The sequence below is a fragment of the Oncorhynchus masou genome, chromosome 16, assembly GCF_036934945.1.
Source record: "Oncorhynchus masou masou isolate Uvic2021 chromosome 16, UVic_Omas_1.1, whole genome shotgun sequence".
Taxonomy (NCBI): domain Eukaryota; kingdom Metazoa; phylum Chordata; class Actinopteri; order Salmoniformes; family Salmonidae; genus Oncorhynchus; species Oncorhynchus masou.
In genome coordinates, this window is record NC_088227.1 from 22,768,793 (window position 1) to 22,782,130 (window position 13,338).

The following is a 13,338-nucleotide window of genomic DNA, read 5'->3' on the forward strand; positions in this document are numbered from 1 at the left end:
CCTGCCACAAAAGGACCAGCTGACATCATGTCAGTGATTCTCTCATTAACACAGGTGTGAGTGTTGACGAGGACAAGGCTGGAGATCACTCTGTCATGCTGATTGAGTTCAAATAACAGACTGGAAGCTTCAAAAGGAGGGTGGTGCTTGGAATCGTTGTTCTTCCTCTGTCAGCCATGGTTACCTGCAAGGAAACACATGCCGTCATCATTGCTTTGCACGAAAGGGCTTCACAGGAAAGGATATTGCTGCCAGTATGATTGCACCTAAATCAACCATTTATCGAATCATCAAGAACTTCAAGGAGAGCGGTTCAATTGTTGTGAAGAATGCTTCAGGGCGCCCAAGAAAGTCCAGAAAGCGCCAGGACCGTCTCCTATAGTTGGATTCAGCTGCAGGATTGGGGCACCACCAGTACAGAGCTTGCTCAGGAATGGCAGCAGGCAGGTGTGAGTGCATCTGCACGCACAGTGAGGCAAAGACTTTTGGAGGATGGCCTGGTGTCAAGAAGGGCAGCAAAGAAGCCACTTCTCTCCAGGAAAAACATCAGGGACAAACTGATATTCTGCAAAAGGACTGCTGAGGACTGGGATAAAGTCATTTTCTCCGATGAATCCCCTTTCCGATTGTTTGGGGCATCCGGAAGAAAAAAGAAAAAGCTTGTACGGAGAAGACAAGGTGAGCGCTACCATCCGTCCTGTGTCATGCCAACAGTAAAGCATCCTGAGACCATTCATGACTGGGGTTGCTTCTCAGCCAAGGGAGTAAGCTCACTCACAATTTTGCCTAAGAACGCAGCCATGAATAAAGAATGGTACCAACACATACTCCGAAAACAACTTCTCCCAACCATCCAGGAACAGTTTGGTGACGAACAATGCCTTTTCCAGCATGATGGAGCACCTTTCCATAAGGCAAAAGTGATAACTAAGTGGCTCGTGAAACAAAACATTGATGTTTTGGGTCCATGGCCAGGAAACTCCCCAGACCTTAATCGCAATGAGGCGGGTGGACAAACAAAAAAACACAAATTCTGACAAACTCCAAGCATTGATTATGCAAGAATGGGCTGCCATCAGTCAGGATGTGGCCCAGAAGTTAATTGACAGGGGCGGCAGGGTAGCCTAGTGGTTAGAGCGTTGGACTAATAACCGGAAGGTTGCAAGTTTAAATCCCCAAGCTGACAAGGTTGTTCTGCCCCTGAACAGGCAGTTTAACCCACTGTTCCTAGGCCATCATTGAAAATAAGAATTTGTTCTTAACTGACTTGTATAGTTAAATAGAAAACATCATGCCAGGGAGGATTACAGAGATCTTGAAAAAGAAGGGTCAACACTGCAAATAGTAACTCTTTGCATCAACTTCATTTAATTGTCAATAAAAGCCTTTGACACTTATGAAATGTTTGTTATTATACTTCAGTATTCCATAGTAACATCTGACAAAAAATATCTAAAGACACTGAAGCAGTAAACTTTGTGAAAATTAATATTTGTGTCATTCTCAAAACTTTTGGCCTCGACTGTATATGTACACTCCCTTTTTAACCCCTCTCTCACATCTCTGTACCAATTCTCCCAGCTTGTTTCTTTTTCTTCGTGTTCACCGTATACCTTTTTTCTCTCTCATCTCTCCATTTTCATTTTCTTTATCTGTATTCACATGCTAACTCTCTCTCTTATCCCAGCTAGGTATTTATTTCTCTCTCTCTCTCTCTCTCTGCCCCACATTGCCTGTGTGTCTGACTGTGTGCAAATGAGAGGGAAGCTCACAGGTTGGCACCTCCCTGGGTCCATACTGGGATATCTTAACAAGGCATCCCGCCAGCCATCAATCCTGGGTCCTGTTTAGGCCCCCCACTGGATCAGAGCTCCTTTATTTCTTATCTCTACACCTTTCTCTTTCCCTCACTACCTTTCCCTCACAATTCCTCCCTTTTGTCTCCCCCTCACTTCCTAATTCTCTCTATTTCATCTCCCTCTTCCTCTCTGTCTGTCTTTCTCTTCCTTCCTTCATTTCTTCCTGCCTCTCTCTCTCCCTTTCTGACTACCTCTCTCGCCCTCTTTCCTGGCCCATGGCCTAAAGAAAGACAGAAACAGACAGGCTGAGGGCACACTGTGTTCCCTGCTGGGTATTTGTGTGGACGAGCGGGATGAGTAGCGGTGGGCACATGACTAACCCAGAGGGGAAAAGCACAGTAAAGGCCTATGGTAGCCATGGTCACATTGACCTCCCTACGGGCCTTTTGGCCACACCAAGTTATCACACTGTAACCCCTGGGTACGTATACCCCATCATAAAAGCCTTTTACATAACCCTGCAAAAGAGCAAGGGTATGCAGATATGCAGGCACACACACACACACGCACGCACGCACGCACGCACACACACACACACACACACACACACACACACACACACACACACACACACACACACACACACACACACACACACACACACACACACACACACACACACACACAAACACGCACACACACGCACACACACACACACACAGAGACACACACACACACAGACACACACACACACACACACTTACACACACATATTACAGTGAGCTCTAAAAGTATTGGGACAGTGAGTTTTTGTTTTGGCTCTGTACTCCAGCACTTTGGATTTGAAATGATACAATTTCTATAAGATTTAACTGCAGACAGTGAGCTTTAGTTGGAGGGTATTTCTATCCATATCGGGTGAACCATTTATAAATTACAGCACTTTTGGTAAATAGTCCCCCCATTTTAGGGAACCAAATGTACTGTGTCGTGTATTATAGGAGTATGAAGTTTAGTATTTGGTCCCATATTTATAGCACGCAATGACGACAACAAACTTGTGATTCTACACATTTGGTGGATGCATTTGCTGTTTGATTTCGTTGTTTCAGATTATTTTGTGCCCAATAGAAATTAAATGTAAATAATGTAGTGTGTCATTTTGGAGTCACTTTTATTATAAATAAGAATATAATATGTTTCTAAACACTTCTACATTAATGTGGATGTTAGCATTATTAAGGATATAAAGTTACAGATGGTCAAATATCATACCCCCAAGACATGCTAACCTCTCACCATTACAATAACAGGGGAGTTTAGCATTTTGGGGGGGGGGTATGACAACCTCTCACCATTACAATAACAGGGGAGTTTAGCATTTGGGGGGGGGGTATGACATTTGTGCGTCTGTAAATACCCTCAAATTAAAACTGACAGTCTGCAGTTTAACCGCATAGTCATTGTAAAGTGCTGGAATACAGAGCCAAAACAACAAAAAATGGGGTAGAGGGAAGGGGCAGCTGAACACTGATCCATCTATACTCCTCACGTAGGCCGTAGCCAAACACTTGATTTGTCTTAGTACACCAGGGGTTAAGGTTAAAGTTCATAATGATTTGTCTTTGTACACAAGGGGTTAAGGTTAAAGTTCATAATGATTTGTATTAGTACACCAGGGGTTAGTGTTAAAGTTCATAATGATTTGTCTTTGTACACAAGAGGTTAAGGTTAAAGTTCATAATGATTTGTATTAGTACACCAGGGGTTAGTGTTAAAGTTCATAATGATTTGTCTTTGTACACAAGAGGTTAAGGTTAAAGTTCATAATGATTTGTATTAGTACACCAGGGGTTAGTGTTAAAGTTCATAATGATTTGTCTTTGTACACCAGGGGTTAAGGTTCAAGTTCATAATGATTTGTCTTAGTACACCAGGGGTTAGTGTTAAAGTTCATAATGATTTGTCTTTGTACATCAGGGGTTAAGGTTCAAGTTCATAATGATTCATTATACAGTATATATACCTTCTGTCCTTTCCTTCCTGAGTTATAGTTAAAGTTGGAAAGTGCGTGTGTGTCTGTTGCTGTTTTGGGAACAGTAATGATATATGAGCACACACAGATTTACTGTGCTTGGTAACTGTTCTACTCTTCAAAGTCATAAGAGAAGCTAAACAACGGGAGTGTCTTTATCAAGCTCTTCGGGCGATTTCAAACCAAAACCCATACAGCACATTTGCCAATGCTGGGGTGCGGTCAAGTGGGGAGAAATAAGGTGGGCGGGAGAAATATTATACTTTGTTTTCAATTGGTTGACCTTTCCGTGTTAAACCAGCATGCATTGCATCACAAATTGAAACATCCCCAATTTTCTAACAGACAGTACAACACAAACCTAGGCCATCCCAAGAGGAATTGCTAAACCATTGAGTTGGCTATGGGTACGTTCTTGTAGGAACGAGTGTGGACTCCCACTAGCACTCCCCCTACTGTATTATTACCTCATGCTTCACCGCCCCAGACAGGACAATGGCAACAATAGACAAAACAAGATATACACAAAGCAAACTTTTTACTTCATAACTATCAGCTAGATACAGTGGGGAGAACAAGTACTTGACACACTGCCGATTTTGCAGGTTTTCCTACTTATAAAGCATGTAGAGATCTGTCATTTTAATCATAGGTACACTTCAACTGTGAGAGACGGAATCTAAAACAAAAATCCAGAAAATCACATTGTATGATTTTTAAGAAATTAATTTGCATTTTATTGCATGACATAAGTATTTGATCACCTACCAACCAGTTAGAATTCCGGCTCTCACAGACCTGTTAGTTTTTCTTTAAGAAGCCCTCCTGTTGTCCACTCATTACCTGTATTAACTGCACCTGTTTGAACTCGTTAACTGTATAAAAGACACCTGTCCACACACTCAATCAAACAGACTCCAACCTCTCCACAATGGCCAAGACCAGAGAGCTGTCTAAGGACATCAGGGATAAAATTGTAGACCTGCACAAGGCTGGGATGGGCTACAGGACAATAGGCAAGCAGCTTGGTGAGAAGGCAACAACTATTGGCGCAATTATTAAAAAATGGAAGAAGTTCAAGATGACGGTCAATCACCCTCGGTCTGGGGCTCCATGTAAGATCTCACCTCGTGGGGCATCAATGATCATGAGGAAGGTGAGGGATCAGCCCAGAACTACGCGGCAGGACCTGGTCAATGACCTGAAGGGAGCTGGGACGACAGTCTCAAAGAAAACCATTAGTAACACACTACGCCGTCATGGATTAAAATCCTGCAGCACACGCAAGGTCCCCCTGCTCAAGCCATCTGGATGATCCAGAGGAGGAATGGGATAAGGTCATGTGGTCTGATGAGACAAAAATAGAGCTTTTTGGTCTAAACTCCACTCGCCGTGTTTGGAGGAAAAAGAAGGATGAGTACCACCCCAAAAACACCATCCCAATCGTGAAGCATGGAGGTGGAAACATCATTCTTTGGGGATGCTTTTCTGCAAAGGGGACAGGACAACTGCACCGTATTGAGGATGGATGGATGGGGCCATGTATCGTGAGATCTTGGCCAACAACCTCCTTCCCTCAGTAAGAGCATTGAAGATGGGTCCTGGCTGGGTCTTCCAGCATGACAACGACCCGAAACACACATCCAGGGCAACTAAGGATTGGCTCTGTAAGAAGCATCTCAAGGTCCTGGAGTGGCCCAGTCTCCAGACCTGAACCCAATAGAAAATTGAATTGAAAGTCTGTATTGCCCAGCGACAGCCCCGAAACCTGAAGGATCTGGAGATGGTCTGTATGGAGGAGTGGGCCAAAATCCCTGCTGCAGTGTGTGCAAACCTGGTCAAGAACTACAGGAAACGTATGATCTCTGTAATTGCAAACAAACGTTTCTGTATCAAATATTAAGTTCTGCTTTTGTGATGTATCAAATACTTATGTCATGCAATAAAATGCTAATTAATTACTTTAAAATCATACAAAGTGATTTTCTGGATTTTTGTTTTAGATTCCGTCTCTCACAGTTGAAGTGTACCTATGATAAAAATGACAGATCTCTACATGCTTTATAAGTAGGAAAACCTGCAAAATCGGCAGCGTATCAAATATTTGTTCTCCCCACTGTATGTGAATTGTAATGATGTAGCTAACCAGATAATATAACAGTCAAAAATGACCTAAAACAAATTCTATGCAAGATAGATGTCAATTCTTCGAGGATAGCTAGCTCACAATTCTTTGTGGCTATCTGGCTAGCTTACAGTACTAGTAGCTAGCCAGTTAGCCCTATTGACTTATTACGGGCTTGCTGTCTACAGTACGTAGGCAGATAAACATGCCAAAATTAACACAGCATGTATTTATTAACGTATGAAGATTAAATATTGTAGTCAGGCAACATATAAGATGTGAATAGGCAACATTTCATTCCAAAGTTGGAGTGTATTTTCTCTGGCTTCAGCTGAAATAATGGCTACCATTGATTTCAAGACATTTTGCGTAGTTTTTTACGTGGTTGCATCATATTTTTTTACATACTTTCTGTCGAAGTTTGCATTGATCCATGCTTCAAAATATACACAAATGGATTATGCATTTGAGAAGTGCCCTCCATCCTCCATTTAACATACTCCTACACTCCCATGCTCCAATGTGCGGTTGAATGCATTTTGACACCCTGTGTTTTTGGCACATCAGAGATAAGCCCTGGGGGAACAGAGGTGACAATGAAGGTACTGGTGGTGTCTGAGGGGCATGTGTGTAACGCTCCAGCCCTGTCCTCTCTCTCCCTCCCTCCCTCCTTCCCTAGCTCTCTCTGTAACTCTCCCCCACTCTCTCCCTCCCTCCCTCCCTAGCTCTCTCTGTAACTCTCCCCCACTCTCTCCCTCCCTCCCTCCCTCCCTAGCTCTCTCTGTAACTCTCCCCCACTCTCTCCCTCCTTCGCTCCTTAGCTCTCTCTCACTCCCTAGCTCTATGTCCCCTCTCCCACTCTCTCTCCCTTCCTCCCTCGCTCCCTAGCTCTCTCTGTCCCCTCTCCTACTCTCTCTCCTTCCCTCCCCACCTCTCTCTCCTCACTCATAGGACCTCTGCAGAAGCCTGTGGTGACAGCCACAGCATGTCAGTCCGCTACTGTGAAAGTCTTGAAATAGACATTTAACTGCCACTTAAACATTTGTGTGTATGTATGCGTGTGTGTGCCCATGCGTGTGTGTGTTCACATGTGAATAGGAGAGTGATAGGACCACCCTGGTAATAGGTTAACAGTAAAGACTGAACTTGAGAACTCATACCGGTTCGCACTATTCACAGGTGCAGTCTTTACTGGGAATGTTTTCATTTGTAAAAGTTTAACAGTCTGCGGGTGTTTGCATGTTGAAGACATCAGGCATGTCAGGGACACTTTCAGTTATACAGTGTTTGCAATTCTCGGTAAGATGTCCCTTGTTGGCATCCATACCTATGCAGGACACGTACTGTCATTGAATTACATTATGCTTGAAGTTGATCAACATGTCATAAGGGTTGAAGGCAGACCACATTAGGTTATTACTGCAACTGTGATACCACGACTGTGATGTGGTTGTCTCACCTTGTGATCTTAAGATGAACACACTAATTGTAAGTCGCCCTGGATAAGAGCATCTGCTAAATGGATAAAATGTCAATGTAAAGGGGTCATTCCATGAAAAGAGTCCTTTTTTTGTGCACCAATATTGACTTTTAAAAACCTATTATATAAAATATTATATCCTTGCACCCTTTGTGACTTCTAGGAAGATTTTAGCACAAAAACCTCAAAGTCTTCATCATCATTGTAAAGCCCTCGTTATTTTGTTGCTTTGACAAAGTAATTTCTGAAGATTATTATGTATTTTATGTGATTAGTGATTCATTTACATCTGTCCTTCATTTTAAGGTCAACCCTGTTACGTGAACTCTCATTTTAATATGGTGAAACTATTCCTTTTAAAATATTATCTTCAAAAGAAAATTGAACATCTGATAGCTAATCATAGTGTCACAAACAGGCTCGTAGCCTGTAACAAAAAGGGAGACAACATGGAGATCAAGGAATAACAAAAATATATTTATTAACTAAAGTAAACTATAAACACTGGTGTGTGTAGTCAGTAGTGTAAGTAAGTGGTTGCATGCATAGATGTGATAATGAGGGGTGTTGAAAGGTGCCAAAGCAAACAAACAAAACAGTCACAAAAATGCCACAACCAAAATCCAACAGTGTGTCTGTGTAACAGTATAGCTCACGTCCCTCTCCTCACCCCTACCTGGGCTCGAACCAGGGACCCTCTGCACACATAGACAACAGCCACACTCGAAGCATTGTTACCCATCGCTCCACAAAAGCCGCAGCCCTTGTAGAGCAAGGGGAACAACTAATTCAAGGTCTCAGAGCGAGTGAAGTCACCTTTTGAAACGCTATTAGCGTGCACCCCACTAACTAGCTAGCCATTTCACATCAGTTACATCTGCATGCAGTCTCCCCAATAAATGGGAGAAAGGCGTATTTATCCCCAGGACACACCCGGGCCCAGGTGTGTCCCATTTCGCTGACGACCCTCCTGGCTCCACCCACCGACATCCTAATAAGGAAAACAAGAGTGTAGTTGCAATTCGATGGCTCAAACACGAGACGTATGTGGCAGAGTCTACACACAATCACGGATTCCAAAAAGAAAACCATCGCGGACATCAACGTCTTGAACCCCGTTCCGCTAGCGGAACCCCTCGCCAACAGCCAATGAAATTGCAGGGCGCCAAATACAAATCAACAGAAATCTCATAAATCAAATTTCTCAAACATACAAGTATTAGGCACCATTTTACAAATGGTCACAAAAGGCACAAATAGAGATAAAATGAATCACTAACCTTTGATGATCTTCATCAGATGACACTCATAGGACTTCATGTTACAAAATACATGTATGTTTTGTTCGATAAATTGTGTATTTATATCAAAATAATCTTATTTTACATTGGCGTATTACGTTCAGTAGTTCTAAAACATGCAGTGATTGTGCCGAGAGCCACATGAATTCACAGAAATACTCATTCTAAATGTTGATGAAAATTCTAGTGTTATGCATGGAACTTCAGATACACTTCTCCTTAATGCAACCACTGTGTCAGATTTTTAAAAAACGTTACATAATCTGAGAACTGCGCTCAGAGCCCAAACCAGCCAGAGAAATATCCACCATGTTGGGTAGTCAACATTATTGATAAATAGCATTATAAATATTCACTTACCTTTGATGATCTCCATCAGAATGCTCTCTGAGAAATCGCAATTCCACAATAAATGCTTGTTTTGTTCGATAATGTCCATCATTTATGTTCATTTATGTCCAATAGCTTCTTTTGTTAGGGCGTTTGGAAAACAAATCCAAAAGCGCGATCTGGTCCAGTCGGACGAAAAGTTCAAAAGGTTATATTACAGGTCGAAGAAACTAAGTATAGAATCAATCTTTAAATGTTCAATAATGTTCCAACCGGAGGATTCCATTGTCTGTAGAAAAGCAATGGAACGAGAGATACCTCTCATGTGAAAGCGCGTGACTGAGAATGAGGCTGCAGGCAGACCCCTTAGTCAAACAGCTCTCATCCGGACCACTTCACATGAGAAGCCTGAAACAAAGTTCTGTAGAAGGTTGACATCCAGTGGAAGCCTTAGGAATTGCAAAATAACCCATATCCCACTGTGTATTCGATAGGGTGGAGTTCAAAAATGACAAACCTCAGATTTCCCACTTCCTGTTTGGATATTTTCTCAGGTTTTTGCCTGCCATATGAATTCTTTTATACTCACAGACATCATTCAAACAGTTTTAGAAACTTCAGAATGTTTTCTATCCAATACTTATAATGATATGCATATATTAGCATATATTAGCATGGGACTGAGTAGGAGGCAGTTCACCCTGGGCACGCTATTCATCCAAAAGTGAAAATGCTGCCCCCTATCCCAAATTAACCATCGCAAGGCTGCCGGCCCAGACGGCATACCTAGCCGCGTCCTGAGAGCATACGCAGACCAGCTGACTGTGTGTTTACGGACATATTCAATCAATCCCTATCCCAGTCTGCTGTCCCAACATGCTTCAAGTTGGCCACCACTGTTCCTGTAACCAAGAAAGTAAAGGTAAGTGAACTAAATGACTATCGCCCCGTTTCACTCACTTCTGTCATAATGAAGTGCTTTGAGAGACTAGTCAAGGATCATATCACCTCCACCCTACCTGTTACCCTAGACGCACTTCAATTTGCTTACCGCCCCAATAGGTCCACAGACGATGCAATCGCCATCACACTGCACCCTGCCCTATCTCACCTGGACTAAAAGGAACACCTATGTGAGAATGCTATTCATTGACGACAGCTCAGCGTTCAACACCATAGTGCCCTAAAATCTCATCAATGAGCTAAGGACTCTGGGACTATACACCTCCCACTGCAACTGGATCCTGGACTTCCTGACGGGCCACCCCCAGGTGATAAGGGTAGGTAATAACACATCCACCACGCTGATCCTCAACACAGGGGCCCCTCAGGGGTGCGTGCTCAGTCCCCTCCTGTACTCCCTTTTTACTCATGACTACACGGCCATGCACAACTCCAACACCATCATTAAGTTTGCAGATGACACAACAGTGGTAGGCCTGATCACCGACAGCGACGAAACAGCCTATAGGGAGGAGATCAGAGACTTGGCCTTGTGGTGTCAGGACAACAACCACTCCGCAACGTGATCAAGACAAAGGAGATGATTGTAGACTACAGGAAAAAGAGGACCGAGCACACCCTCATTCTCATCGACGGGGCTGTAGTGGAACAGGTTGATAGCTACTTGGTGTCCACATCACCAACAAACTAACATGGTCCAAGCACACCAAGGCAGTCGTGAAGAGGGCACGACAAAGCCTATTCCCCCTCAGGAGACTGAAAAGATTTGTCATGGGTCCTCAGATCCTCAAAAGGTTCTACAGCTGCAACATCGAGAGCATCCTGACGGGTTGCATCACTGCCTGGTATGGCAACTGCTCGGCCTCTGACCACAGGTCACTACAGAGGGTAGTGCATACGGCCCAGTACATCACTGGGGCCAAGCTTCCTGCCATCCAGGACCTCTATACCAGACAGTGTCAGAGGAAGGCCCTAAAAATTGTCAAAGACTCCAGGCACCCTAACCATAGGCTGTTTTCTCTGCAACCGCATGGCAAAAGGTACTGGAGCGCCATGTCTAGGTCCAAGAGGCTTCTAAACAGCTTCTACCCCCAAGCCATAAAACTCCTAAACATTTAATCAAACGGCCACCCAGACTATTTGCATTGCCCCCTCCCCCTTTATACCGCGGCTACTCTCTGTTGTTATCATCTATGCAAAGTCACTTTAAAAACTCTACCTACATGTACATATTACCTCAAATAACTGGTGACCCCGCACATTGACTGTGTACCGGTACTCCCCTGTATATAGTCTCGCTATTGTTATTTTACTGCTCCTCTTTAATTACTTGTTACTTTTATTTCTTATTCATTTTATTAAACTGCATTGTTGGTTAAGGGCTCGCAAGTAAGCATTTCACTGTAAGGTTGTATTCGACGCATGTGACTAATAAAATTAGATATCAAGGCACAAGGTGAGACCCAAATGCAGACACAGGAGGAAGATGGTTGGAGTCCTACAATGTTTATTAATCCAAAGGGGTAGGCAAGAGAATGGTCGTAGACAGGTAAAAGGTCAAAACCAGATCAGAGTCCAGGAGATAAAGAGTGGCAGACAGGCAGAATGGTCAGGCAGGCGGGTACAAAGTACAGAAACAGGCAAGGGTCAAAACCGGGAGGACGAGAAAAAGGAGAATGCAAAAAGCAGGAGAACGGGGAAACCGCTGGTTGACTTGGAAACATACAAGACGAACTGGCATAGAGAGACAGTAAACACAGGGATAAATACATTGGGGAAAATAAGAGACACCTGGAGGGGGTGGAGACAATCACAAGGACAGGTGAAACAGATCAGGGCATGACATTAGATTTGAATTGATCACATCGAGAGCAAAAAGCCATTGACATAAAAAACATGCATCTCGTTGTGTTGTTGTCCTCCGGTGGCTAGCTAGCTAGCTAGTTAGCAAAAATTGGCCCTTTTCTAAATTAGCCATGGATGGAGATAGGGATTTGGACTTGTGGTTTTACTTAATTCTCCGTACCGGTCAATGATTATAACGGCAATTCTATGTAGCTAGATGTAGTAGGCTAATGTTAACTAGCTGGCTCAGTGTTGCCCATGAAAGAAAGTTGGGTTAGAGTGCAAGCATTTTAGCCAGGTAGCTTAGAACGACAAAAACTAAAAGTGTGTACTGTATGACAGAGTTATAGACCGTTTAGGCAACATAAAACAGAGGAGGATGGCATTGTGTTTCTCTACAAGTACGGTGAGTCAACATGAAACAGAGGAGGATGGCATTGGCGTTTCTCTACAAGTACGGTGAGTCAACATGTTTTTTCTACTTGCACAAAACACACACACACACACACAGATATCGGAACCATGGACAGCCACATCATATTTAGCTTGTGTTGATTGGACTAAATTGTTGTCATTGTATTAGACTAAGCATTGGTGATTTGATGATGTTGAAATGTTGAAATTGAAGTGGTGTTGGAACAGTGGAGGCAGCCCATTTTTTTCTTTGTGACTTGCGGTAACTGTGATTCTATATCGATAGTTGTTTAGTAGTCCGAAAATGGCGGAAACGTTAACTTGCTTGACCATGTAACTGTTTGTTACATGCAATATTCCTTGTGGACTTCACTGGACAGAGGCAGCTTTCCAGTTTTGTGATGAAACAAAGGTGTGGTTTAATTTATTCTGCCACTGTGTCTTCTTTTTTGTCTCTGCCTTAGGCCTATATATCATGGTCGCAAGGCATATATATATATATATATATATATATATATATATATATATATATATATATATATATATATATATATATATATATATATATATATATATATATATATATATGTATAACAAGTTTATAGAGCAAACAATGTATAGGTATGCAATATGGCTTTGTTTGTGATTTTACCCATGCACCGCTACAGAATGTTCAAATTAAGTGAAATCAAAAGTTTTATTGAGCAAGTTACACTTCCCCAAAGGCACCAAAATGGTGGAACGACCCAAAATGTATTTTGTCCAATCCCTCAAACACTATTCCCTCCTGTAGGACATCTACAGTATCTTAGAAATAAAAAAAATTGACATTTTCAAATCTACTCTGACTTAGGCATAATAAACTACAGTGTACGAAGCCACCACTCTAAACCTCCTTGTTTAACCCACTTTCTGTCGTTGACACCTGGTCCCAGCCACCAAAGAAGACCAATATCACGGTCTAACTCTTTCTTATCACCGTTGGTCTGTCCACGTTGTCAGTGCCCACGTCGGCCCAATTGAGGTGTCCAGCTCAAATACCCGAT